This window comes from Meleagris gallopavo, chromosome 4, assembly GCF_905368555.1.
Source record: "Meleagris gallopavo chromosome 4, MGAL_WU_HG_1.1, whole genome shotgun sequence".
Lineage (NCBI taxonomy): Eukaryota > Metazoa > Chordata > Aves > Galliformes > Phasianidae > Meleagris > Meleagris gallopavo.
This window is the reverse complement of record NC_139407.1, coordinates 68,115,149-68,143,142: the sequence shown is the minus strand read 5'-3', so window position 1 is coordinate 68,143,142 and position 27,994 is coordinate 68,115,149. Positions and strand designations below refer to the sequence as shown.

Here is a 27,994-nt window from a genome sequence, read left to right as displayed (position 1 = left end):
GTCTATCATAAATAGCTCCTGTGCCTCAGCAAAAATTCAGCTGGGTTGAAGCCCATCCAGATGGATGCCTCTTGAAGCGCAGGGCTCGGTTTCACAGCAGCTCCATCTATTAAGACCCAGAGGACTTCCCAGCATGGTTCAAGCAGGAGAACACTGCAGAGCTCATGTGCAGGATCTTTTCAGTGGGCAAATCCAGGATCGAGGCGATTTCTGCTGCCATCTCCCCACATCACATGACAGATGTGACAGCAGGACAATAGCATGAATAATTTTTGTTACTCAATCGCTGCTGAAGGAAAGCATTTGGAGTCTAAATTAGGAACACGAAAACGATTAACATTAGCATTAACCTCAGCTCCACCCTAATTGCACTACATAAAAGCAGACGTAACAATTACAAAGATAACATTGTGTGTCATAAATATCGCACACAGGAATACAGCAGTCACAGCATTCGTTTCCTGACCCGGGAAAGCTGCTATAATTGTAGAACCTTGTGCTCACAGAGGACTCAGGTTTGGCAGCTGGTTGCCAACAGGCATTGGTTGCTGTGATTTCCCACCACGTTCTTCCAACTCTTCGTGTTCCCAACCAACGCCGCGTCAACGCGTGGCTCTGAGTTCTGCACGATGCGGTTCAGCAGGAATTTCGTGTTCTGGCTGGAAACAAACTAAGCTCATCCCAAGCTAGATGCGGAGATGCGAAGCAATTGAAGCAGAATTTGTGTTTGTAGATGCACCGCTAAGGGTATCTAAACTGAAACCATTGGCCGCCCTACTCCACTCAGACAGAAACTCAGGAGTCCATCTTGGCTCCATGTCATTCAGCTGTCAGACCACACAAGGCTGAGGTTTGCTGTCCTTAACCCTGCCTCCTGGGGCTGGTGGTGATTAATACAAAGCCACAGAAGCCACCACACCCCCTCGGATGGGAGCTCTGTCTCATTGACAGTCATCCTCGCAAGCAAAATTCTCCCAAGTAATCTCTTTTTAAGCCTCCCAGATGACAAATATGAAAAGTGTAAATGGTTCCTCCCTCCCAGAGAGCCCCTAGTGATGCAAAGAAATAAAAACAAAAATAAAAGCCAGCGTATTTCTCAAGTCCTGCCTTTAGAAAAGAGCCTTTCCTCCCAGTGAAGCCTCCTCCAGTCAGACAGTAATGCCAGCTTCCAGCTCTAAATGCTTTTCATCCAAGTATGGAGAAGGTTAAAAGCAACACGTTCACTCAGTTTGACATTTTCCAATTAAAGTTAAGGGATGACAGTGACTCCCATGAGCAGCACTGGAGAAGGGAGGAGTTCTCCAATGTGGAAATGCCAATATTTTTGGATACTCCCAATTGCTACTGTATAAGCTGTTAGAATCTCTCTTATCCCAGGGGCAAACTACTGCCTTGGGTCTCTTCTCAGTTTCATCTTCACTTTCTACCCAGCAAGAACAATCAGTTCCACATCATCACTCCTCTTTCCTTCCTTAAGCTCTTTTATGAATTATACACAGGATTTTATTTTCTGGGCCATTTCTGTGGAGCTCCTCTGGTTGTGTTTTTTCTCCTGAACCAGGATTCCCTCTGGAGGATCCGCTGCTGGCAACTCTCCTTCTGCTGCAATGCAGCTTGCTTGCAAGCCTCCCAGAAGGGTTCCAAGGGTGAAGCTGAACGCTGCCTACTCCCTAGCAGCACTGCACTTGACGATAAATACCTCCCTCATTAGCATGCTGAGCTTCATTAGTTCTGCTGCTTACCACCTAAAAGCATTCAAGTAGTGCTGAATTTCCAATTTCACAGCTTGCAGCGTGGTGCATTAGATACTTGAAGGTCTCCAGCCGTGGGGCACTGACAGCATTTACAGCGTTTTAAGTTTGCGAGCTGCTGGCTGTAAATCTGCTAATGTCTGTAAAAGAGGCAGCATGTGCTTCTGAGTGAGCAAAGAAGCCATCCATACATTCCCTAAGAGTTTAAGGCAGCAGAGGGGCAAAATGATTGCCCAGCATCACTCACACGGTGTTGGTGACTTCGTGACCTCACGTGGGAAGTCGGTGTCATCCTAAAGACGTGGATTACCCAGCAGCAGGGAAGAAGTCACTCTACGCTACAGAACACCATCAAGCCTGGGAAGTGCTCTGATCTCTCCATTCAACCTCCCTGCTTCTCAATTTTCGCAGCACTTGCAAAACTGGAAGACTTTGATCTTCTCTGAATGTGGCTGCGATTGCTTGATGGTTCATAAGGTTCTTTGGGACAGAAGGGTAAATGCAGGCTGTCTTCTCTTACCACTGTTGGATCCTCAGGAAACTAAGCTTAACAAACATAACTTTACTCACTCTTAGGAGAAAATAATGAATAACAAGCAATATGTGGAGCTTTTCAGCACTGATGATGCATGCACTTGTACTCAAAGGGCAGTTCAAGTAGAAAGGTGTTGGGGACAGCAAACGGCTCAAAGGAGGGCTTGTAGTTGGTTTTCTCAATGCATATACAGCCTTATGGCTTTACAGGCATTTCGTGGATTAATCAAACAGAATAATTATCTCATGGTGAAGCGCTGATCTGGAATTAAAGAGATTAGTGTTTGGGTCTCAGCTCTAGAAGTTCTCACCCCTAGGGAAGTCATATCAGCTCCTGCATCTCGCCTTTCCACAAAACCTCCTTGGCATGACTTACTGTAGAACTTGAGTGAAGATGCCAGAGGGAAAGACCATTCCAAAGACCTTTTTTATCCCCTTTATATCTGCTATGAGGCACTGACTTGGTCTAGTCATGATTCTTTGAAGGAAGACCTTCCATCTTAACGGATATAAAACAAGCTTGTGTTATCCTTTAAATGATATCTACTGGTGAAGTACGATTTCCACAAATGCATCAGAGGATCATAGCATCATCTGAGTTGGAAGAGACCTATAAAGGTCATCCAGTCCAAGTCAAAGATGTGCAGAGCAATTTCAGCACAGTAACACATTTGATAGCACTATTATAATGTGTCTGTAGGCACAAAAGGTTGATCAGAAAAAAATCTGAAGCCAGTTCTTGGCCTAAGATCACTCTAACACAGAAGGGCATGGCAAGAAAACCTGTCCCATACAGGTTTTCATGCTGTGGTCTCTCTGATTTTGGGTCCTTACACATGGCTGTTCTTTTTGTTTCCTCAGCTCCCATCACAAAATCCACTTCACTTAACCATCACAATGGACTGATTTGTAATTTGGTTAATCCACACTGGTTTACCCATAAACTCCAAGTGTCTTACATCCGGCCTTTGTCAGCTTGGGTGTTTACCTATTCTTCTATAAAGAAAAGGGACATCCAAGACTTCTCAGAATTGCCTTCTTTGCTTCTGAGAAGCTCATTCAGCATGCAAAGTTGGACTGGCAACCTCATCATTGTCCCAAACCCAAAACGCGGGCCAGATTTTGGTGAGGATGAAAAGAAAGGGAAAAGAGTGTGGGTAGAAGAAAAAGTTCAGTCGTGTTTCAGAATGGTTGTTTTTTGCTTTTGAATCTAAAGCCAAAACTTCTATTGAATTCAAATTTGTGCTGCGCAGTTTGAAGAACATTCCTCCACCATGACAGGATACATCCAGCACGGGACACGAAGAAGCATTTGCTTTGTGTTTTGATGGTAACATCTGTGTCATCCAAAACACAAAAGCTGTCATCATCTGACCTCAACAATAGGTGACAGCCACAGCCACCAAGCCTTCCTCCCACACCCAGCACCAAATTGCACTGGGAGGGCTGCAAGGAGAAACCTCACTGGGAGGACGCAAATCCCACAAGGTTTCAACCCAGCATTTTTCCACCAATCTCCAACTGCCTTGAAAACATAATTAACATCACTTGTCTTTTGATTTTATCTCCATTTTCTCTGGTTGTAGGCTATCTGGGAGAGCACTGGGTACATACATGTGGGTATGCACACCAGCACGTGCAGCTACTTGCCTGCAGTTACCAGCTTCCGAGTGCAGCTGCTTTTCTCAGGGCCTCCTTGGAAAACACAGTGCAGTAAAGAACCTTAGGGAAATCTTCCTTCTTAACCCCATGCAGTCACTGATAAAAAGATTTTTGCTCCCATTGTATCTTGCTGATACAGATGAGCTCAAATCAATGGAGCATTCAAGCTCAGTTAGGCTCAGCACTCCCTGGTGTATTCTGACAAACTGCTCTCGTGGGGATTCCAGAGGTGATAAAATGGCCCTTGGAGTAAGGGAGAGATTTTTCTTCCTTTCTGAACATAAATGTTAAAGTTTTCTGAAAAACTGAATGATAATACTCCAAGAAAGTGATGGACATCCATACAAAAAAAGAGACCATGACAAGGCTCAAGGCTAACTGCCACTCCAGGCTATGTCCACAGTTGTCTCTTCTCCATGTACTTTTCTGAAATCACCCCCGTTTGCTGTGGGATTTACCAGAAATAAGACATTTTCTATGTAAAGGTAGGACTTGTATCACAAGAGGTGCAAACAGGCAGGTGAGCTGCACGACTACGCAGAAGAGGGTGCAGACACGGAAGAAAAACATCAGTTTTAAGAAAAATGATGACCCCATAGGATAAGTTAAGCACTGATCTGAATCAGAAAACCAGAACATATGTTGCCAAAGGGTTAGAGAATTCCATCCAAGAGAAAAAAAAACAAGATGTCTCAGTCTTAAAGAACTTCCCTTTTCAGTGGAAAATTGCTTGCTAAGAACTTGGACAGAAGTTTCTGAGCCAGCCCAGGTGGGGGTTCACCTACATGTCCAAGCCAGAAAGGCCAAGAACAAAGCATCCAAACATGTCACCCTGCCAAAACCTCCGTGGTTTATCATCTCGAGTTCAACTTGAGACCTCCAACTCTGCTAAACATGGAAGAGTTTCCAAGAAAGCTCTGTTGGCAATGATCCTCAAATGCAGCTCCCGACCTGCAGCTCAGTTTCTTCGTGGATTCTGAAGGAATCGTCCTTTCTGCTAGCCTAACGCTGAAATACCACAGTGCTTTTGAACAATGTGCTACATTTCTCTAAACATGACTATTTGTGGAAGCCTGGCTGCTGAAGGACTCGGCACCAAGCTGAGCCCAGCTGTGCCCCAGAAAGCACTGGGCTTCCTGGCCAGCTCTGTGCAGCACCCACAGTGCTTCCTTCCTACCCTGCTGGGATCAGAGAAGTCATTCTTTAGAAAAAAAGCTGTGCAAACCCAGGAGTGGCTGGGTTAAACTTTTGTGTCCAGGATAGAATGGGGCAGGCACCAAACCCTGGGGATCCAGCAGGACTGAGTTTCACCCCTCAACAACGCCCTGCAATGGGATGCTGCAGCTCAAGACAGGAGGTACTGATGGATATTAAAAAAACAGAATAGTGTTCAAAGAATCACTAAGGTTGGAAAAGACCTCTAAGATCACCAAGTCCAACCCCAGTCCATCCCCACCGTGCCCACTGACCACATCTCTCAGTGCCACATCTCCACAGTTCTGCAACACGTCCAGGGACGGTGACTCCACCACCACTCCCTGGACAGCTGTGCCAGTGCCTGACCACTCTTTAGGAGAAGAAACAATTCCTAATGTCCAGCCTGACACTTCCCTGGCGTAACTTGAGGCTATTACCTCTCATCCTATCACTAGTTATCTGAGAGTGTTGTTTTCGTAACCATGAGACCACTGAATCTCTACACAGAGGAGCTGTCCAACCTGAGAGCCTTAAGACACTTGGGATCCCAAAGCTTCCAGTGAGAAAAACCAGTGAGGTTTTAAACTTTGAAACTTTCTTACCTGCACACTGCAAATGCAAACTCCCTAGGTTTGCCACTGCTATACCCTATGGTAAATCTGACCAGGAATATATGAGTGACGTTGCTAAAAAAGTAGCCTGTGACAAGCAAATGTGACCAGAGAAAACAATGCCCAAGAAGACTAGAGATACATCTACAGGATTCCCTTCTGTATTCTTCTTGCAGTAGTTTTCCACTATAACATCCAAAACGGAATGCTTTGTAATCTGAATCAAGGTGCTGTGTGGTGAAACACTAAAAAATAACCCATAAAACGGTGCTATAACACTGCCAGGTGGCAATGGCTATTTCACAGCCACAGAGTGAAAAGCCACTCAGCCCAATGCTCCTCTCCAATAGTCCACAAGAGTCAAAAAGCCCACCAGCATCTGTGTGACACAGTAACAGCATCCACTGCTGTGCTTGGTCTAACCGCTCACAGTACCTGCAACAGCAGAATGAGCCCAGTGGAAGCCAAGCAGAACAGAAAATACACGTAGTAAAACACAGTATGAAATTCATTTGAGTACATATGCACACACACACACACACACTAATAGACCTGGAACACATTGCTAAGCATCCCAGATTCAAAGAGAAGCATTTAGTCACCCATGAAAGCAACAACTCACTTCAGTTTGGAACAGAGGTTATCACACCAGGTTTGCAAAAGAATTCAAAGAATTTCTGCATGAAACCATAAATTGGTCAAGTTTGTGAAGCTTGCTGTGTCAACAGGAACCTACGTGAAAGTTTTAAGGAAATACCAAACCACATACACAAACTTCATCTCTAGACAGTGTGAATCTGCATACATAAAAGCCACAGCAACAAAAAATGCTTTGGAAAAGCCCTGTTTATAAGAATCTCCTGATTTCAAACACACATCTGAATTTGCTATACAATCCTAGAAGAACTTCAATCACAAGAACTGCCCACAACCTCCCTGCTGGATGCTGGTTTTTAACTCACTATCATGCTGAGTAATGTTGCTTCTTATTTCATGACCTTCCTTCTTACTCCATGACCCTCCTTTCATCAAAAAGGCTCTGTTCTTTTTTCCTCTCTTCCTCCTTAACAAACTTATTCACACCAGAATTATGCAACATCTGTGCCCAGGTAATTTCAACCTAATGTTGGTTAGTACGACCAAGAAAAAAAAAATAGCCTTATGAAAAGCCCTTTTCAAAATAGAGCAAATATTAACATCCAACTCTGTACAACTTGCAACGTGAACTAAAAGTTCCAAAAATGATAGATTCATTCAAGGAAAAGTAAAATACTAGACTCATGAAGGTTTGCATCAAATCAAAGCCTTAGAAAGCTTAGCTCATCATGAGCAAACTTGGGGAAAACAGAGTGGCTGCTGCAAGGCTGTGAGGTGTGAATACATGAGACTGCTGCAAACTCTGCACCTTCAAAGGCTGGTGTTGTGCTATAGCAGCCCCAGCTTTCACATTCAAAGCACCAGGATCACGTTCACACTGTACCTTAACAGGGACGTTCATCCAACTGTTCACCTCCTCAGTGCAATGGCCAAAGCTCTTCTGTTTGGTATCTAATCAGGACGACGATGGGTAGTACACAATCAATCCTTATTAAGGCTGATGATTATCCTCGATGCGCCCTGGAAGAGAGAAACACCTGGTTACTGGCTTGTGCCAAGCTAAGTGAGCCAGCTCTCACAGATCAGCCACTTGAAGCAAATCATTTTTTTTTTAATTGCCCCCAAAGGTTTCAACTTCATTGTGAATGATGGGGGCTGTCTCATACAACAGATCCTGAACGTATAAGAAATATCGAAGTCTGCCTATGGTCTCCAGCTGCATATTCCAATGGAAGGTGACTTCTAGATTGTCTCTGTCTGCTGGCATCCTAGTACAGATTCCATGGCAATCATGAGTAAGGAAACCTTTTGTGTGCATTACTTGGAATAAGAAGTGAAATAACTATCAGCTGCATTAAAAATGCTCACAAATTTAAGGAAAAAAAGAGGAAAAGGCTCAAACCCACTGGCCAATCTGAAGCTTTTGTATTTATATACTCTCTACTTGAAGGAGTGTAATCAACCTCAAGTCTGTGAAGTACCATGATTGTATTTGAATGATGTTGCACCTCAAGTGTAGATAACGAAGCCTGGATTTTAAGAAAACTTTAGTTCTGATGTAGTTCAACTTTTGAGCTTTGTCAGCTATGAGATCTTACTATCTAAAATTGTAGCTGTGTTTATAATGTATACTCATTATTTAAATTTATTTGCAGCCTTCCAGTATTAATGGCAGCTTATAATCAGGAGGGAGACCAACTTTTTATGCCAGTAGATAGTGATAGGACAAGGAGGAACGATTTTAAACTACAAAAGGCAGATTTGGATTAGATGTTAGGAGGAAATGTTTTACTTTGAAGGTGGTGAGGCCCTAGCTCTGCTGCCCAGAAAAGCTGTGGGTGTCCCATTAAGCCATTCTATGGTTCCATGACTTTATGAAATAAATCCATGGACTCCTAGCACTACATACAAGAGGTAACGACCTTGCATTGTACCAGAGGAGGTTCAGGTTGGATATTAGGAAACATTTCTTCTCACAAAGAGCAGTCAGGCACTGACACAGCTGCCCAGGGAGTGATGGGGTCACCATCCCTGTGGGTATTCCAGAGCCATGGAGATGTGGCACTGAGGGACATGGTTGGTGGGTATGGTGGGGTGGGTTGGGCTTGGTGATCTTACACGACCGTATCTTTCAATCTTAATAATTCTATGATTATATTAAGTACATCTGGAGGTACACCATACTGCAGAAGCCAGGTAGAGTAAGAAGAGCTGAAGACCATTTGGGGTGTAGCCCAGTGTTATCCACTCAATTAATAAACCAGGAGCTTAACAAATGAAAAATTAGTCCTGAAGTGCTCTGTTTTACGGACAGAACAAAGAACATACATTGCCTGACCTAACGCTGAAGAAATCTCCAGCCATATCAGATTTTGCATCCCAAACTACTCCACTTAATCCTAAACACAACTTCGTTTTAGCTTCTCTAAACAAGGTAAGGTTTGGGAGCAGCACTGGGACCTTCTACTGGGCCAGGCAGCTCCTGGGGGAAAAGGAGAGCAACCTTTGAAATACCTGAGCTCTTCTGGAGGGCTGGCACAAAGGAAGGTGCCTTCTGGACATTTCTCTTCCAGTGTGTTTATAGTGAGCACCTTGGCATCCATGCTTCACATCTCTAATGGTGGACCTGAAATAGGCTGTGCAATGCAATATGCATTGGATTCATGAGATTGTGAGTAGTGTGGTCACTGTGATTCTCAGGTAGTAACACAGTGGTACTCTCTGCTGGCACAGCCTCATCTCAAGCACTGTGCGCAGGTTGGGCATCACAATATATAGGCAACAAACTATTAAAGAGCATCCAATGGAGGGCTGTGGAGATGGAGAAGGGTGAGAGGTGATCTACAATCTAAGGGAGCAGGTGAGTGGCTTTTCTGGAGCTGTGAGTATGTCAGCAAGGAGGAATGAAAACAAAAACGATTCCACTGAGCTGGTGGAAGAGACAAGTGAATTATTCCCTTGGCAACGAGTTTAATGGGACCCAGCTATTTTCTCAGCCATTCAGTTCTACACACGTTCAGTTTCTGTGTGTTGCTCTTCCCAGTTTTAGATTTCATTTTCAACCAGAGCTCACCACACTTCCCACACATCTCAACACCAAACCACACAAGGCCGGGTTGGTCTGAGATAGCTAAAACACCTCTGCTGCTTTTATATTGATTTCATTTTTGTACAGTGATTTAAAATGAGAGGAGAAAAAGAGTAACTTTGGGACTGCAAAGAGCGACGGTGCGATTAGAAGGATCAGTCGTGTCTGCAGAGTCTTATTACAAGTAATTTATATGCAGGCAAAAAAATATTCCCTATTTTCCTAGGAAAATGCCAAATTCCGTAGTGATTTACAAGCTTTGCAAATCTCATTGACTTCAGAGGGAGAGCCTGCAGTACAAATCACTGGACTGCAGCCTCCCAGCAATGTGGAGTAATCCCCTCGTATTTCACCTTCCACAAATCCTATCTCCAAACAGGTTCTATCACTAAGACCCCTTGTGCCCAGCCCCAGCCACGCAGCATACAGCCAACTTACCAGACCTCAGCTCCCCTATAACACAGAATTGCAGTTGGCATTTGCTCTGGGATGGGGCCAAGTGGTCATTTACAACAATAGGGGAAATATTATACATAGAGAACATAGAGAGAAAAGTATCATTGATTTGAGTATGGGGGAAAAATACCCACATCCTTCCTGAGGTTCTACACGAGACCAGAAAACTGAAGCTTTTTAGAGTGGCTTATTTAAAACAGCTATGGAAAAAGGATCAATGCTTGAGCAATTTAAACATGGCAGATAAACTGTTCCCTCAGACCCGAACTGGAAGGGTTTTCCCCCAGTTATAGCTGTGGTCCATTAACCCATATTCCCTCCCCACACAAGCCTTAGCTGTTTCACAGACTCTCACGGCTCCAATGTTCTATTTTAAATGGGCAATTTTGACACATTAAAGCTAAGCAGTTACACTTTTATTACCCTATTATACAGCACTGTGACAGATTTCCCTAAAGAGCTGATGGTAAATCACAGCCCAATTACGGGCGGGTAAACTAATGAGAACAAGAGAGAAATACATGGGGAAAAGCCACGATGACTTCACGGCGAGACCTCACCCATGACACAGGGCTTTGTGGGGCAGCATCCAGCGTTCAATGAGCCATGAGTTTTCACTATCCTTCTGGACAAGGTTTGATTTTTCAGCCTCTACAGCCCAGAAGTTGCCCCAAACCCATCCTCTGATATAATTGAGGGCATCTGATATAGTTGGTTGAAAGCCTTCCACCAATGTCACCTTGCTCAGATGATGGATGTGATCAGTTTCCCAGTTCAGCTCAGTCAAAGTGGGCTCGGGATAACCCCAATAAATGCACAAGGGAAGGGTTATGAAAGCAGATGCTCAAGGCCAATGGAAAGGAACTCATTGGAAGGTCCAGCACTGGGGCACCGTGCTCCTCTCCCCTCCATTTGTATTAACAAAGCCAGGAACGTGTTACAGAGGAGGCTTTAAAACCCCCAGAGCTGCCAAAAACATCAAATTAGAGCACAGAGTTCATAATAAATTCACCTAAGTGAACCACAGTATTGTTCAGTTGCTTTTCCGGGTGAAACCAAAATGATGAAAGTAAAGGTCTACCAACAATTACACCCAAAACACTTCCTGCCCTTGCACAAATCTCTATTTTGTTTGGGTTTCAGTGGTAGGTGGGCACACAGATCACGACTTGTGAGAGATAGATTACTGCTGCTAAAGTGGAGGGCTCTGTCCCTCCTTCCACTCTTAACAAAAAGCACTAAAAATGCCATTCTGAAAGAGCTTTGCTTAAAAATCATCCCAGCATTCGCAGTAGCAGGTAGAAATTTAAAAAAAAAAGTTAATTCAAAGCAGCAAGAGAGCAATTATCTGGCCATTTCTTGTTTGTACACCACCGTATCCAACAACAAGCTGTGATCACGAGGTGCTCTGTGATTCAAATTTAGCTGGATTTATGCAGCTACTCATCTCCCTGCAGAAGGTTCAACCCATCGCCGTATCCTTCAGGGAAACCTGAATCTCCCTGTGTCACAGAGCTACTGAGGTTGGAAAAGGCCTCTATGATCACCCAGTCCAACCCCAACCCACCCCACACATGCCCACTGACCACGTCCATCTGTGCAACATCTCCATGGGTCTGGAACACCTCCAGGGATGGTGGTTTCATCACTCCTTGGTCATTGCACATCTTTTGGAAAAGAGATTTTTCCTCATATCCAAGCTGACTCTCCCGTGGGACAACTTGAGGCCATCCCCTGTCATCACAGTTAACTGGAAGAAGAGACCGACCCCACCATCATGAATGGATTACTCATGGTCACAAGTTGGAAGTAAAATTAACCTCTGAAGGCCAGCGTGTCCCAGGTGAGCAGGTCAGATCCAACTCACTCCTCTGCACAGAGGCTTGGAACCTGCTGGCTTCTCTACTTCCATCACCATGATAATTATTTTAATTTGCAGCTTCCTGATTTTGGCAGAGAAAGTCTTAAGAGCCCAAACAAGAACAATTAAATGCAAGAATGAAACGAAATAAGGCGCCAAAAAGGGCTGATGTCTGCTCCTCTACCCTTAAGTAGGATGAAAGATTAAAAGCTCAGCTTACAAACTCCCAAGCAAACCTACAGAGGAAGGCACCATCAGAAAAGAGATCTCAAAAGCCAACTACATGTGCAGCTAAGCTCTGCTAGAGCCCCAGGATGCTGCCCTGCTCTCCCCGTGAGCTGGGAGAAGCGATGGCTCAGCCAACCTGTCCAATGCCACAATGCTTAACAGCCAACCATGCAAGTTTCTACATCACAGCATACACAAGATTAATGCACCCATCCAGGAAGGAATCCTGGAGATGCTCCTCTTTCTCAGGACTCCTGACAGGTTTCATTTTAGATATTCCCCGGCTCTTGTTATTGCCTGGCACCTTGTTTGCTCATGCTCTGCCTAAGCTGCCAACCACAAATTAAACACTTCAGTTAAAACTAGACACACGATGCTCATCTTGCACCTTTAATACTTAGTCACTAGAAACCCAACATCTGTTTTGCTTTGAGGCTTTCAACAGTGACTCAATGTTATCTACAGTTTTGGACTGCTGAAGATAAGCGTTCCAGAGGCTTTTCCCTCCCCCTAGCAACAGGGCTGCTTGCTTTCAGATGCAAGAATCAACCTCAAACACATGTTAGAGGCAAAGTTACTCAAGTCTGAAACAAGTTGAAGAGAAAGCATCCGACTCAGTTTTTTTCAGCTGAGGATGAAGCTTGTAAATTGGCTTACAGAGCTCCTGCTCTGTTTACAGTAATCACAATAAATGTGCTGCAATTAAAGTGACTCTGAGCATGAGCCCCCCAGCCTGCAGGCAGTCCCAGAGGGTTAGCTGTGACTTAATCTTTGCTGCCTTCAGGCTCGGCAGATAATGAAGCACCACGCATCTCTACCAGCAGCAAAGCATCTGAGGTGGATGCAGAGCTCTAGAGAAAAAAAAAAAAAAAAAAAGACACAGCAGCAGGAAATGTCCCCACACCCAGGGACCCAATTAACTCACCGATGGAAGCCAACCACATCCTATTAACAAGGGAGACGCTGTGCAGGCACAAAGGCATGCACACCTGGGGAAAGGACTTCAAGGGGAACATACATTAGAGGTCTGTGCAAGGGAAGAGTCTGGATGCAGCCATCCCTTGTCCTGCTGGAAGGGATCTGTGCAGCATCACAGCCAGCTGCCACACCGACCACAGACAGCCACTTCCCACCCATTTGTCAAGGGCTAACGAGCAGAATCCCCTCTAACCAGCAGGCTGGGAAACAAATCATAGATTCATTAAGGTTGGGAAAGATCTCTAAGATCATCAAGTGCAATCATCAGCCCATCACCACCATGCCCATTAAACCACGTCCCCAAAGCGTGGGTCTGAAACGTGCTTCCCTCAGCCAGCGTTGGCTTTGTGAGGTTTCAGCAGCTCCCATATTAGATGTGGTCACGTCACACTCAAAGGGTTTGATGATCCATGTCACCTTCTGCAGGCAGATAAGTGGCACTGCCATTTAGGATACCAACCTGTGAACACCTCTGGGTGATGGAAATTCGAAAGGCAGCATTGAATCCCCAGCTCCCAGCTGTTCCATATTCAGCTCCTAAAAACTAGCATGCACCCGATGCTGTCAGAATGCTCATAACAGACCAGATCTAAGACCCATCAATTCATTTTCAGTACTAGAGGGCTAAACATAATGTAGGGCCACCGAGGTTCTGCAGGGTCTGGAGCAGCTCTGCTGCAGGGAGGCTCAGGGGGATCTCATCCATGGCCACAAATCCTGGCATGGAGGTACAAGGGGATGAAGTTGGGCTCTGCTCAGTGCTGCCTAGGGCCATGCCTATAGGTACTGGGCACAGCCTGGAGCCATCCAAATAAGATTCTAACATGCAAAACATCCTACAGCAACTTGCACAGCTCACCCCCACTGCATGGAGGTGATGGCGTTTAGGGAAAGATGCTACAGAGACAGCACCAGCAGCTCAAGTCTGACGATGCCTGCAACTCAGAGCTCCCCTGAGTTCTCACCCTGGGTTCCAGTGTTCCTACACACTGATACAAACAAGCACTGCCATACAAATCTTCCAGACTCAAACTCTGCTCCTCATTAGGACTCGGCGGGCAAAGAAGCAGAAGAACTGGTTTGAAAAGAGAAGAGGAAAGAAAATACAGATGACTCTTGATAACATGTCTAATTAATAAAGCACAAACTCGACAGGCTGGTTTAGTCTGTGCATCCCATCTGCTTTGACTTCAGTCACGATGTTTCCCATATCCACAAGCACCCTTTTCCATACAGATATTCTTGCATGCTGACAAGCTGACGGAGTGCCTTCAGCACCCGGGCACATATGTTCCCCTATGGCATCACCACAGAACCCTTATGTTCTTATAGGAAGAAGGGATGAACAACTGAAGATACCACTGTCCTGTGTGCAAAGGATGGTCCCCCAAAGCCTACAAACAAAATATTTCTATCTGAGTTTGCCGTAACTCTTCACAGCCAGCTGCTCTCCAGGGCCCTAGATAAGTGCTTATCTTCCTACAGGGCCATAACCTCATAAATGCTGACATTATTTACTCTGTCGCGCTTTAAGTGACTTTGCAATCAACTCAAATGAAGTGCTGGAGTAAAGGATGATTTATAATGATTTATTTGTGGAGTAGCTGTACCTCCCTATGGTCAGCACTTAGAGTTACAACTCCCAAAGATCAGCTTTAGACAAGGGCTTCATCCTTGTGTCTTCCTGGTGCTCCTCCTAGAAATGAATGGCAGAGAAGAGACAAAGCACAGAGTCCCACCAGCACGAAGCACCCAGGCACTCCCACAAACACATGCCCTATGATTTTATGATTCTGTGCCCTAAAAGTCTCAACAAAAAGGAACAGATGAGTAACAAAACCGAGGAAGCAGGAAACCCCACTGAGGCACAGATCGGTGGAGGAGGCAAGACAAGATGTGAGATGGAGAACACCAAGCATCAGCAGCAACACAATTAAGCTGCTCTGCAACTTGAAAGGAAATGGAAAAGAGGTCAGGAGGAGGTGCAGTCAGCTTAACATCACGATTACAGCAAGTGTGCTGAGATCCAGGCGTGCCATGAGAAACACATAAATCAGTTCAGTAAATGGCAAGTTCTGTATCAAAGCACCATCCATGCTCCCCTGAAAAATGGCAAGAGCAAAAAGATTGCTGTGTCCCATTACCACTCGTTGAGAGGTTTTACATCTATAAGTTCTGAGATTTAGAATCATAGAATGGCTTGGGTTGGAAGGGACCTCAAGGATCACCAAGCTCCAATCCCCGACGTAGCACTTGGGGTGAAGAGCATAGGGAACAGAAAACTTGCCTCTCAAACCTGGACAGCCTAGCAGAGCACTTTTCCTTCTTTCTCCATAGTTTTGCAAGCTGGAAACACCCACTTCATAACAAGCATTAGGAAAGAAGTGAGGGCAATTTCTATGGTCACTCACAGGCCTCCAGAACAAGAGGAAACCATTGACCAAGTGTTGCTGATAGGCCTGATGTGCTCACAGACAGGCTGAGTCATTTATCCCAGTTAAAAACCCAAATACCAATACAACTCAGCCTGCTCGAGATGGCAGCTCTTTGGTTTTTCTCAGGCCAGGAAGATGCAGGGTTTTATTGCTATGGGTGAATTTAATGAAAGCAAATCTTTCAGCAACCTTAAAGGCTCAAGAGGCAGAGAGAATACAGTCAATGCCAGATAAGCTTCTACTGTATGACAATGCACACAGGCATAAGAGAAGTTTAACTAGAACTGGGTGACTACTCTGAGCTGGTACAGGGGGGAACCAGGGCAGCAGCCAGTGCTTTGGAATAGGCACAGAAACAAGTTTCCACGGGAGCTTGTTTCTTTAAAGACAGATCTATTAGATCATCCTGTCCCCTAGAGTATGTTGTTTCCTAATGTTCTGCCCAGACCAATTTCAAATGTCAAAAGTAATGTGAGTTTTTTTTGCTTTTTTTCTGGGGGGGGGGGGTTTGCTTTTTAACTACCTTTCCTCCCCGCAGAGCCTGTCAAGGATGAGAATTTTAAGCTCTGTTCTGTCTTTCACATTAAAAATGCAATTATCAGGGCAGCCTGATTGCAGCATCTCCTGTCACACAGATTCTGCTGCAGGAGGCTGGAAGAACAGCTTGCTTTTCAAATGGAGTTAGAAAAATTAATACAAGTCTTTCAGAGCTCAGCGTTCACACGCCAATAAAATGCAGGAAAGGCATGTGCAGCCTCTAGGGAAAAGCATCCCTTACAGAAAGCCATCCATGTGGTCTTAAAAAGCACATGATGCAAGGCCCTTGAGAAGTACTTACCCTGAAATGCTCACTACTTTTAAAACAGACTTCTTCCTCTTGCTTTTCAATCTTCTCATCCAGTTAGCGAAGCAAAATCTTACCTACATTAAGGAGATTTTTAGACTCACATCTCCTCTGGATGCAAGAGATGTTCGACTGAGGAAGGTCATGGAACAGAAGACTGAAGTTAAAGTAGCTTCGACTCCTCTTCCTGGATACAAAGGCTGCAAGCATCTTGCAAGATTTAGCTCTTGGATAACCCTACGTGCAAATTACCACTACAAGCTGGAAACATCTGGATCTAAATAGTTAAACAAGATAGCATTGTTGGGTCACATCTGGTTTCCACATTTTCTACCAAAGGACAGAAAGGGCACCCATCAGGGTCACATGTTTTGCTGCAGCTCACTCAGAGCCCCTTCACACTGGATATCCCAAAAACCAAAGGATACCAGCAGGACTGCTCCCTTCCCCAGCTCCCCATGCCCACCCTGTGCCAGACATGGTCCAACACGTACAGGATGGATGGAACAATAAAGCAATCTTTCCAAACCAAGAATGCCTCAATCTTACTCCATCTCACCTTTGCCACGTGACAGCTTATCAGCTCTTCACACACCTTAATTTCCTCTTGACGGTGGGGAAATAGCACTGAGAATTAACTACTGAAGCAGTGATGGTGTGCCTGAACTCCACCAAGCCCCCTCCCCATTTTAAAAGAGGAGAACACCTGACTATGATGAGACAGGGCTTGACCCTCAGTTATTAAGCAGAAAGTACAAATATTAAGCACAAATATCAGTGGTGAAATAGGCTCAGCTGGTGGCAAGAGGAGGTCACAGCACAGGAGTGAATCACTGAAATCAGCCACTTCTGGCCTTCAAGGATGACAAGGTTTAGCATCTTATTATTAATAATGAATCCTCCACAGTATGTTGTCTGCTAGGAAAAAAAAGGAGAAGCGTTGCTTTTTCAGCTGCCCATTATATAAATGGAACTGAATGAGCCCCACTTCAGAATAAGTAAATCTCTTTCATATCAAGCATTAGGCAGCTCGAGTGGGAAGCAGCAGCGTTGTTAGGCATCAGACATCTTCTCCAAGGAAGAGATGTGAGGCTTAGTGTGTTTCAAAAGCCAGCACTCCAGCAACCAGAGAAGCACAAATTCATTTTTAATTTTGCATCCTTCCCTCCCCAGACAGCAAGCAGACTGGTCTGATCCAGCAGGAATACTCACTCCAGCCCCATCTTGGGCACAAAAGCAAATAAGGGATCAGTAAATGGGAGCACAATGGGAAGGGCAGGAGAGTTCATGGAAGAGAGCTCAAAAAAGGGAATAGTAAGGATTTTCAGCTCCTCTGTTTGAAGCCAGGGAAGACTTGACAACTAGGCACCTTTGCACTTGAAGGTGCTAAAAAACAACGCTGCTCAGAGGAAAACTACAAGTAGAAGAATGAAGTGAGCAAGTGCTCAACACAAGTGTGATTTTTGTGAACACAATTTATGGAATAGGTACTCGTAAGGAAAGGAGAACGGGCAAAGAAAGGGCCAGATGGGTACTGCCAAACTTTCTGCCTGTAGATACCTCATTACAAGACCTTCTTTTGGCTCTTGGCCATGGACACATGCTCAAGAACTCAATGGAGAGGCAGGATCCAAGAACAGCTCAGAGCTGGGAGGTAAAAATGGATGAAAATGGATCCACAGCATCTTCAGTGGTCCCGTTTGCAGACCTGGAGTTCAAGACAGAGTGAGGAGGAAAGGTTTGGCAGCTGGAGCAAAGACGGAAGGAAAACAAGGAATATCTAAGCTAGGCCCAAATTAGGATAGACCAAAACTGTGCTCAGGAATGCATTCAAGTGGCTCTTTTCTTTTCTCCCATACCATTACTTTCCAATGCACCAGGCCTCTCCCTTCTGCCAAATGCTTCTACTGTTGGGATCAGCACAGAGATGGAGTTTGGTGTCATGTCCAACACAGAAACAACTTTTAGAACACTCAAAGGGAGAATGCAGTTCAGATAGTTCAAACTCTTCATAGGCTTTGGAGCATTTAATCCAGTGTACTGCTTTCTTCAAAGCAATACTAGGTCCCAGCTATCAGCAATGAGAAAATTGATTCCAAAGTAACACCCAACACCAAAGTCTGATGGGGTCATTTGTAACCTCACACGAAATGACCACAGATAAACTGAGGCTGCAGGGTAAGCGTGACAACAGGCTGAAGAACATCAAAGAGCTCCAAAAGGTCCCCAAAAGACTCATTGGACAGGTACTTGAAAAACCATTTTATTTTGGACAAAAGGAATTGATGGGACAGCACTTAGAATGCAGAGACACGAGCTGGAAGTCCAAGCTCAAGAGATGAGCTTGTGTCGCAGTCTGAGGAATGCAACCTGTTCCAGTGCTTCACCACCCTTATCTAAAAAACTTTTTTTCCTGTATTCAATCTAAATCTCCCCTCTTTTAGTCTGAAACCGTGCCCCCATCCTCCATCTCACACAAAGCAATTGCCCAGCCTGTTTCTCTGGAATCACACAAGTTCTGGCATGCTGTCAGTACTACCCGCATCCCAAGGACAGCAGCCAGTCCATGGGATCAAAGGATAGGGGAAAAAATCTCTTAACGTCGTCAACGGCCAAAAAGCATCTTCCTGGGAGGGAGGATTTGTGATTCTGCAGCTTCTTGTCGTTGGATATGCTGGAGAAGGGAGATAAAGAGGCAAGAATGCTCCAGTCCTGTTATTTCAGCAGTTCCCATTCCTTCAGCAGTTTGGACAGTTCATAGAATCATAGAATGGCCTGGGTTGAAAAGGACCACAATGATCATTTAGTTTCAACCCCCTTGCTATGTGCAGGGTCTGCAGGGACAGCTTCAGTGAGGGTGGCAATAGAGGCTGAAGTGACATGGGCAGCGTCACCTGTAGGATAGGATCAGGCACAGCCACCACTGGCATGGCACAGTTACCCTGAGAAGATCTTTCTGTTGGATGCAAATGGGGAAAAGACCTCCACGTATCAATTAAAGCTGGTTCTTGGGTAATGTCCACGTTTGTCATTAATTACCTGCAGTTCTGACGCTGCATTGCCCTAATGAAGCAGCAGAGCAAGAAAAATTCAATATAGAATATAAAGAGGTCATCTCAGTGGTCCAGCAATACATCTCCAATGCAAGAGGATGGCATTTTGGCAGACAAGATTTCAGCAACCAGCTCCATTAAATCTCTGTTCTACATCGTGTTCCTTGACCTGCTGGGCTGCAATAAGTTTCCAGTACACACAGCACAGAATCCTCATGTCAGCAATTGCTGGGAGAGCTGCACTGCAAAGCACGTTAACGAAGCAACTTGAAAAAATGATTTTAAGGATTCTGTCCCAAACTGAATGAAACTATCAAAAGGTGAGAGCCCAACTGTTCCAATCAACACAAAAACATACCTCCAAAAGTTAAACCAATGGAAAAACAAACAGGAATACACAGATCCTTGTAGAAAGATGTTGGAAGACTGAGAGGAGCAAAATCAGAATGTAGGAAAACTATACACAAAACCTCAAAGTAAAACAATGCTGATTGTGAAAACAGTCTTCCCATTTCTCCCCTACAGAACCTTAGAAAATAATTTAACCTCAGAAACCAAAGCTCGCCAACTGTTTTCCAGCTACCAGTGCCTAAGAACAAGCCCCCACCACTGAGCCAGGGCTTCCCAACCTGCCATCTGAATGAAAATGCAAATTCTACACGGCGACCGGGATTAAAAACATCTCTCTGTCTGTAACTAAATAGGTTTAAAGTCCCCTCAAGAGAAAAATCTTGAGGATTATCCGTGCTTTCTAATTTATTATTCATTCCCAACTCATTTCTATTCATCTCGCACTCATCATTCAGGCTCGGTGTTTGTGGTGTTAGCACCTTCTAGGAGGTGGGTGTGAAGTTGCAGCAGGGACATCACTTGGCCACGTCACTCCTTACTCCACCTTCTCCACGGATAGGGCTGAGTAAACTGAAAACCTTCCCCACCTCTCCTTGGGTCACATCATCAGTTATCACAATATTGCTTATCAGAAAGCCCACAAGGACAAGATTGCTGTTTCAGAGGGTGAGCTAAGAGATGCCCGGCTGCCTGCAAGCCATTGCTGTGATTAATAGCAGGACTTCAGGCTGGTGTAATGCACATCGAGGCCAGGAACAGATTTCCTGGCTGCAGAAAGCTCTCTAACATGAACTATGACGTAATTTACTAACACAAATTAGTAATAACACCCCTCAGCCAGCTGCAATTTGTGAATGAAGTGTTTGAAATTCCCAGAATACAAATCAAGACACTGACTCTGAACAGCAAGGTCTCAAGCAAGGGATGGACCCCACACAAACACAGAGAGAAAGGAGGATCCCTCTGCAAGCACTGTGAGGCTCATCACACAGCCCCAGCACGGAACTGCAGCTGTTATCAGTGTTCCCAAGGGCAGCAATATCCCAAAAAGCCCCAAAGCTACCCACGCTCCTTCCAGCCCATCCCATACACATCACCACTGATCGCTGATCTTCCCACGAAGGTAAAGACAAGAATGTGTGCATACACCAGGCTGCATGCTGCAAAGGAAGAAGAAAAACTGGGTGCTGGGGATGCTTGATACAAGCCTAGGGAACCCTCTCTACGTTACCTGTAGTCAGGAGACCCCAATTTCTTGCACAAGCACTCAGTGAGGGTGAGCATATGGGCAAACCCCAGAGACCTCTGACCTCTTGCAGCTGAACCACGTGCCCCAGGAACCTCAGCTGGCCCCAGGGCAAGGTCACTGCTGGTGGGGTGGAGACCAGACTGAGCTAAACCCTTGGGCTTGAGATCATCCCGACGATCCTGACTCTGAGAGGTTGTTTCGAAACAGCAGGCGTGATATGGGAAGGCAGCCACCGAAAAGAGGAGGCACTCTCAGCTGCAGCACAACCCAGTGCTGATTGATTCACTGCTCATACCTGAACCGAGGCTTCCTGTCACCTATTACTTCATGTGGATACACAGAGCCCACAAGCTTGAACACGTCAAACTCTCCTTTTCAGACCGGTGTGCTGCCACAGTTCTTCAGCACCTTTCCAATCTGGCCTCTAAGGTAAATCACTAAGAGGGTGTTAAGAGTGGCAAATGTTTCAGACCCCCAAGTTATAGACACGGGTCTTAACGTTCCTCAGTACCCATTCAAACTAAAAGAGGGAGGTTTAAATTAGTTGTTAGGGGGAAATATTTCACTCAGTGTGCAGTGAGGCCCTGGTATTGCTGCCCAGAGAGCTGTGGGTGCCCCATTCCTGGAGATGCCCAAGGCTATGGACCTCATGGGGGACAACCAGCCCATAGCAGGGGTTGGACGGGCTTTAAAGTCCCTTCCAACCCAACCATACTGTGATTCTGTGATCTGAGTTGCAGCACATCCCATGGCTGATGGGGTTCTCAGGCATCTCCCATTCCAACTAGGGATGCAGGATGAGGCTCTGTACTCACTACCTGCAGTGGCAACAATGCACCTACCAGCACAGGGTGCTATTATTCATCTTGTGCTTCACGGGTCAACGCAGTGGAAGCCAGGAAGGATGCCTGCACCTCCCCTTTGTCAAACACAGGCGAATTTCAGGGGAAGGAATTTGGCAAGCAAATGAAAAGAGATCAGGGCTGTCTAACCAGAAGACACAGGAACGTGGTTCTCCCTCCCAAATATGCCCTCAGCTCCACCTCCCGCTCCCTCCCACCTGCAGTGTCTGCCTTTGGTCTTGCATGCAGGATTTAATTTTGCTTTAGAGTTGCAGGAGATGGCGTGGTACAACCTGACTCATGCAGGAGGCAGAGGTTACATTCTCGTCAACGCTTCTGAAGCTGCAGAACACTTGTGTCCCATCTTGGGCCCAAATTAACATTAATTACTGCACACAAAATGGAGCTGCTTCAACAGGAGGAAATTAGGACAACAAATTATCCCGGAATAGAGAGGACTTGATGCTTAAGGAAGCAGGCTGTCTGTACGCAGAATAAAAAGGGCATTTCAGCCAGACAGGGTGGGAACAAACTGACCCCACCACCATTTTTAGCAGGTGGTCAACCTCAATGTTTGTTACAGTAGCCACCAGGGCTTCCTACACTGAAACCCAACCCACACACGATAGTTTCGAGTACTGCTACCAAAACTGCAGCCACAGTAAACACAGAGGTCTCCTATGTGTAACCAGGGCAGAAGCAGAGCTGATGACCACTGATCACAGCTTTGGATCAGGGCAGGGATCACAGGCCATCCTCGCCACGTGGGTTTCTGCGATCACACTGGTTGCTGCCACAGCTCCAAAGCCACAAATGCAGCTCATTCATTCACAGCCAGCTCTCATTGCTCAACATAAACACAGACTGTGCTGCAGCGAAACCAGCACGCTGCTCAGCACACACCAACGAGCAGGCATGCATCCAGAAACAGGCAGAGATTTGGAGTTGCCCACGCTGAGCTTAGCACCATCAGCACCGCCGTGATTGCTCTGACACGTGGCCACATTCACAAGCGGGCTGCACAGTCACAACAACCTCACGTAGTGCTACAGGAGTGGGGCAGAGCAGCTGGGAAGATGTATGGAAGAAAAGGATCTGTTGGTGCTGATGCTGAGCATGATGAGCCAGCAGTGTGCTCAGAAGGCTGATGGCATCCTGGCTTGAACAAGAGGTAATGGCTTCAAGTTGCACCATGGGAGGTGCAGACTGGATATTTCTGCTCCTAAAGAGTGGTGATGCAGTGGCACAGCTGCCCAGGAAGGTGGTGGGGAAGTGGAGATGTTCAAGAACCACAGAGATGTGACATAGTGGGCATGGTGGGGATGGGTTGGGACTGATGATTTTAGAGGTGTTTTCTGACCTTAATGATTCCGTGCTTCTGCAGCAAACCAGAGAGGCAGTCCCAATGCAGCTGGGCTACAAAGCACCAAAAAAAAAAAAACAAAAAAAAAAAACCAAAAAAACAAAAAAAAAAACAACTGAGACGGGAGGTTTAGGTTAGATATTAGGAGGAAGTTTTTCACACAGAGGGTGGTGATGCACTGGAACAGGTTGTTCAAGGAGGTTGTGGATGCCCCATCCCTGCAGGCATTCAAGGCCAGGCTGGATGTGGCTCTGGGCAGCCTGGTCTGCTGGTTGGTGACCCTGCACACAGCAGGGGGGTTGAAACCAGATGATCATTGTGGTCCTTTTCAACCCAGGTCATTCTATGATTCTATGAAAGAAGCTGCCCAGGGAACAGTAAGGATGTGCAACCTCAAGAGTGATGGCTGAAAAGATGTGTAACATGGCACATGCTGTGTCTGAGAAAAGGGTTTCCAGTGGTTTTATGGGTTTATGGAAAAGACTTGGAAAGAAAGCCATTCTCTGTCAGAGAAATAGAAAGCACAGCTGGTTCAGACCAGGCGCTTGCAATACCTGGGAGCAGCTGTTCCTGAGAAAGATGCAAGAAATCACTCCAGACAGCCAAAGAACCGTTTACTTATCAGGAAATCTCTTCCTAATCCCTGCATAAAGTGATTAAACACAATGGCACATACCCCATATATTAAATATTAATCCTTTCTAATGTTCTGGTTATCCAGCTCAGGTATGGAATGCTCACAGCATGCAATCCCTTTTCCATCCCTAACCACATAAATCCAACACACAAACCCCAGTGCAAGGCAGCAGAAATATTTTGTGACCCAATTAGAGAACAAGGCTGGTATCTGGTGATACTCCCCGAGCCTCGCAGTGAAATAGGATGGCCCCAAAAACAGCCTAGCAGCAGGGAAGGAGTTAAGAGCAGAAAGATGAATCAGCCCCCTGCCATAAACAGAGACATTTCCTACCTCTTAGCTCTAGTGCTTCTTCCTGTCCGCAGGCTTCCGAGATGCTTGTGTACCTGGTCACATTCAAATGATTTCCACCGCAACAGGAAAGAGAGGCATTTGGTTTATTTTAAGAGGAAAACCCGATTTGTGAATGAGACCAGAAAATGGCCATAAAGGCCAACCTCCCTTCCATCCAGCACCAACACAGAGGTGTCAGCCAGGAGCGGGTGCATCTGCTTTACTGTCTGCGGCTCTGCCGAAGCATACGGGCACTGCGTTCTGGCCAGAAAGCATGAACAAAGTGTTACCATGGGGAGAAAAATAGAAAAATAGAGGTATTCTGCCCAGCACTGCATTGAATTGTAGCGATTCCATAGTGACTCTGTGGGGTTTCAAACCTATCTGGGAGACGAGCAGCATACAAAACCCTGCAGCTCCCACACTCGCTGCACAGCCATCGCCCAGCACTTTGCATGCAAAGCAAAGTGGCTGACATGGCTCAGTCCATGCACACCGTCCTGCTGACCTGGGATCCCCCTCCTGCTGAAAAGCTCAGCCCCCAAAACCCCCCAGCAAAGAGGGTCTGAGAGGAACAGACAGCGGAGACACGGAGAGAAGGATTTCAGAACGCTCTTCCATGAGGATGTTAACATTGGACGTGACCCAACGGCACGGAGCTGCACAAAGCATCAGTTATGTGAGGGTGACATTTCAGAAAAGCAGAGCCATGTATCCTATTAGCTCGAAAACAATACAGCCAGATCAATGCCAGGACAGCAGTGTCCCTGGAAACATCTCTTTTCTCTAACTAACACCGAGCAGAAACTCTGGAACACCCCCCCCAAAGCCCCTCCAGGATATCCCCACCCCAAAGGACAGAGCACAGCAACGCCCATTTCTTTTCCAGCCAGTCCAGAAAGCAAATCTCCAAACCTTTTCAAGGCACAGAGAGAGCTTCCCACCAGCCACGGGCACAGAGGGGATGAGTAATATTTGAGCTGCACAGAGAAATGCTCTGCAAACGCCCCGAGTAAATTCCTGAGGCTCTCAGAACCCCATCCCTCCTCCTTACGAAATGGCCCAGCTGGAACCTCGCAGCTCTCTCATTTTTCCTCATACAGCCCTCACACAGGGCTGGGATGCCTCAGGATCTTAACGAGGAGACATTTAGCAAGAGGAAAAGATATTAATGATAATAATTAAAAAGCCCGCCTTCCTTCTTGTCGTGTTCTTCATCCTCGATGGCGTGGGAGAGGAGAGACGAGCAAAGGTTGGCCGGGAGGAGAGCAGCACAGCGTGGTCATGAAGGTTGGGATGGAGCTTTGCCATCATCGGACCCAACCAACGTCTGACCCTTTTCTCCAGCACCTCCAGGGACGCTCACTGCTTCCCTGGCCGATCCATTCCAACGCACCACAGCTCTTTCAGAGGAGAAACGAGGAGAAACGATCCCCGCAACCCAACCAACTCCCAAATGCCCAACTTAAGGCCGTCTCCTCTCGACTTATCGCTACAGACCCCTCAAAAAAAAAAAAAGTTTGGGGGCTTCCTTTAAGCGAACCCAGGAGCCCGAAACGATGAGGCCGAGCTCCAGCGCACGGAAAGAAGGAAAAAGGATCCATTCGTGGAACCCCCCCCCCGCCGCCGCTGCTGCTGCTGCTCACCTGCAGGCGCGGGGCCGGGCCCGCTGCTCTCTCCCTCTCTCCCCGCCTCTCTCGCCGCCGCCCAACGGCTCCGCTGCGAGGCCGCGACGGCCGGGAGCATGGACGGAGGGAAGGGACGCGGCCGCAGGAGGTTTGGGGGGGGCCCGGCGCTGTCCAACGCCGCCTCTCAGCGCCCCGCCGCGGGGCTGCCAGCCATCAGCGGCGCCCCCGCTGCCGCCCGCCCGCTCCCGCTCCCGCCGCCGCCGCCGCCGCCATGGTGCGGCTCCATGCAGGGCGCGCACCGCTGACAGAGGCGGGGCGGGACGGAACGAGGGGCGGGGATAATGGGGGCGGGGCAAAGATGAAGTGGGCGGGGCTAATGGGCCGGTCCGATGGGTGGGAGCAATAGGCTGGACAGACGGGCAGGACCAATGGGCGGGACCAGTGGGAGGGACCAGTGGGCGGGACCAATGGGTGGGACCAATGGGATGGATTAGTGGGCGGGGCTATGGCCGGTAGTGGGCGAGGCGAGAGTTTGGCAGGCGGTCCTGCAGTGCTGTGGTTCTTTCCAGACAGGTTACATGTGCTGAGAGCACGGCTTGCAGCGAGCTCAGCTGGGGATGGGGCTCCTGCTCACACCGAAAGCTGGAGAAAGGATGAGAATGCATAATTCGTATGATAGAATCACAGAATGGTTTGAGTTGGAAGGGACCCTTGCAGGCCATCTGGTCCCACTCCCTGCACTGAACAGGGACACCCACAGCTGCATCTGTGCTCACAGCCCCATCCTGCTTTACTCTGGGTGTCTGCAGGGCTGAGGCACCCAACACCTCTCTAGGAAACCTTCCCTGTGCTTCGCTACCCTTAGTGCAAAAAGCCATTTTTCTTATATCCAGTCTAAATTCCCCTCTTTTAAATAGAAACCATTTCCCCATGTCCTACCACAACAGACCCTTCATTCTCATAGCCCCCTTTAAATATAGAATGTTCCCCCCAGCTTAGCACATAAATCCCCAATCCAGGGCACCTGGAAGCTCATGACGATGCATACAGCAGCACTATGGGGATTGCTGAGTGGGTGCAACAGAAGTCACCACCTGAGCTTGGTGCCAATCTCACAAACTGCTTATGGGGCAGAGAAATATTTTCTGCTGAGCTTTTACCTTTATTTCAACACAAAATGACATCAACCTGACCAAACCAGGATGTGCTGTGCTCTGCTTATTCCATCAGCATTCTCCTGCTGTTTGAAACTCGGATTTGAGCTTGGGTCTTTGAGGGCTCAGTTCTCCTCCAGTACCCCATCCTCATGGCACGGGGATATTAAAGAATCACAGGAGTTGGAAGGGACCTCTGGTTATCCAGCCTCTTGCTAAAGCAGCTTCCCTATATCAGGTAACACACGAAAGCTTCCAGGTGGATTTAGGAATATCCCCAGAGAGGGAGAATCCACCTCTCATGTTCGTATTCACATCACGCTGCTGCCATCTGCCGGCTTCTGCCTAGGGATGTGAACTGCTCTCCTTGTTCAAAGTCACGGCTTTTGGAGAATTTTGATTTGTTGTTGTTGTTGTTGTTGTTGTTCACGCAGTGGAAGGAAGGGATGCCATTCAGAGGGACCTCAACAGGCTTAAATGGTGGGCCCAGGTGAACCTAATGAGGTTCAACACAGCAAAGTACAAGGTTTGGCACTTGGGCCAGAGAAATCCCAGGCATTTATACAGACAGGAAGGAGCGGTTCTTGAGAGCAGCCCTGCAGAGAAGGACCTGGGGGTCCTGATGGATGAAAAGCTTAACACGAGCCAGCAGTGTGCTCTTGCAGCTCGGAAAGCAAATGGGATCCTGGGCTCCGTCAGAAGAGGGGGTGGCCAGCAGGGACAGGGAGATGATTGTCCCCCTGTACTCTGCTCTTGTGAGGCCCCATCTGGTACATATCCAGGTACAGCCTGGGGCTCCCAATACAAGAAAAACAGAGAGCTGTTGAGAGGGTCCAGGGGAGGACCACAAAGATGATCAGAGGGCTGGAGAAGACAGTTGAAGACAGGCTGAGGGAGCTGGGCTTGTTCAGCCTGGAGAAGGCTGCGGGGTGACCTCAGTGCAGCCTTCAGTACCTAAAGGGAGCCTACAGACAGGAGGGGAATCAACTCTTTGAAAGGGTAGATAACTGCAGGACAAGGGGAAATGGTTTGAAGTCGAAGGAGGGAAGATTTAGGTTGGATGTCAGGGGGAAGTTCTTTACAGAGAGTGGTGAGGTGCTGGAACAGCTGCCCAGAGAGGCTGTGGATGCCCCGTCCATCCC

At 46.8% G+C, this 27,994-nt stretch overlaps 1 protein-coding gene across 1 annotated transcript in view; it reads right to left on the bottom strand.

Annotated features, from left to right (window-relative positions):
• The window catches only part of PTPRA (protein tyrosine phosphatase receptor type A), a 96,392-nt gene extending 70,352 nt beyond the window's left edge, over positions 1 to 26,040 (bottom strand). The window contains exons 1-2 of the mRNA XM_085223739.1: positions 25,717 to 26,040; positions 7,236 to 7,372 (exon numbers count right to left, since the gene is read on the bottom strand). The gene's annotated coding sequence lies outside the window, so the exon portion shown is untranslated. The remainder of the gene's footprint in view (positions 1 to 7,235; positions 7,373 to 25,716) is intronic.
• Between the last annotated feature and the right edge of the window lie 1,954 nt (positions 26,041 to 27,994).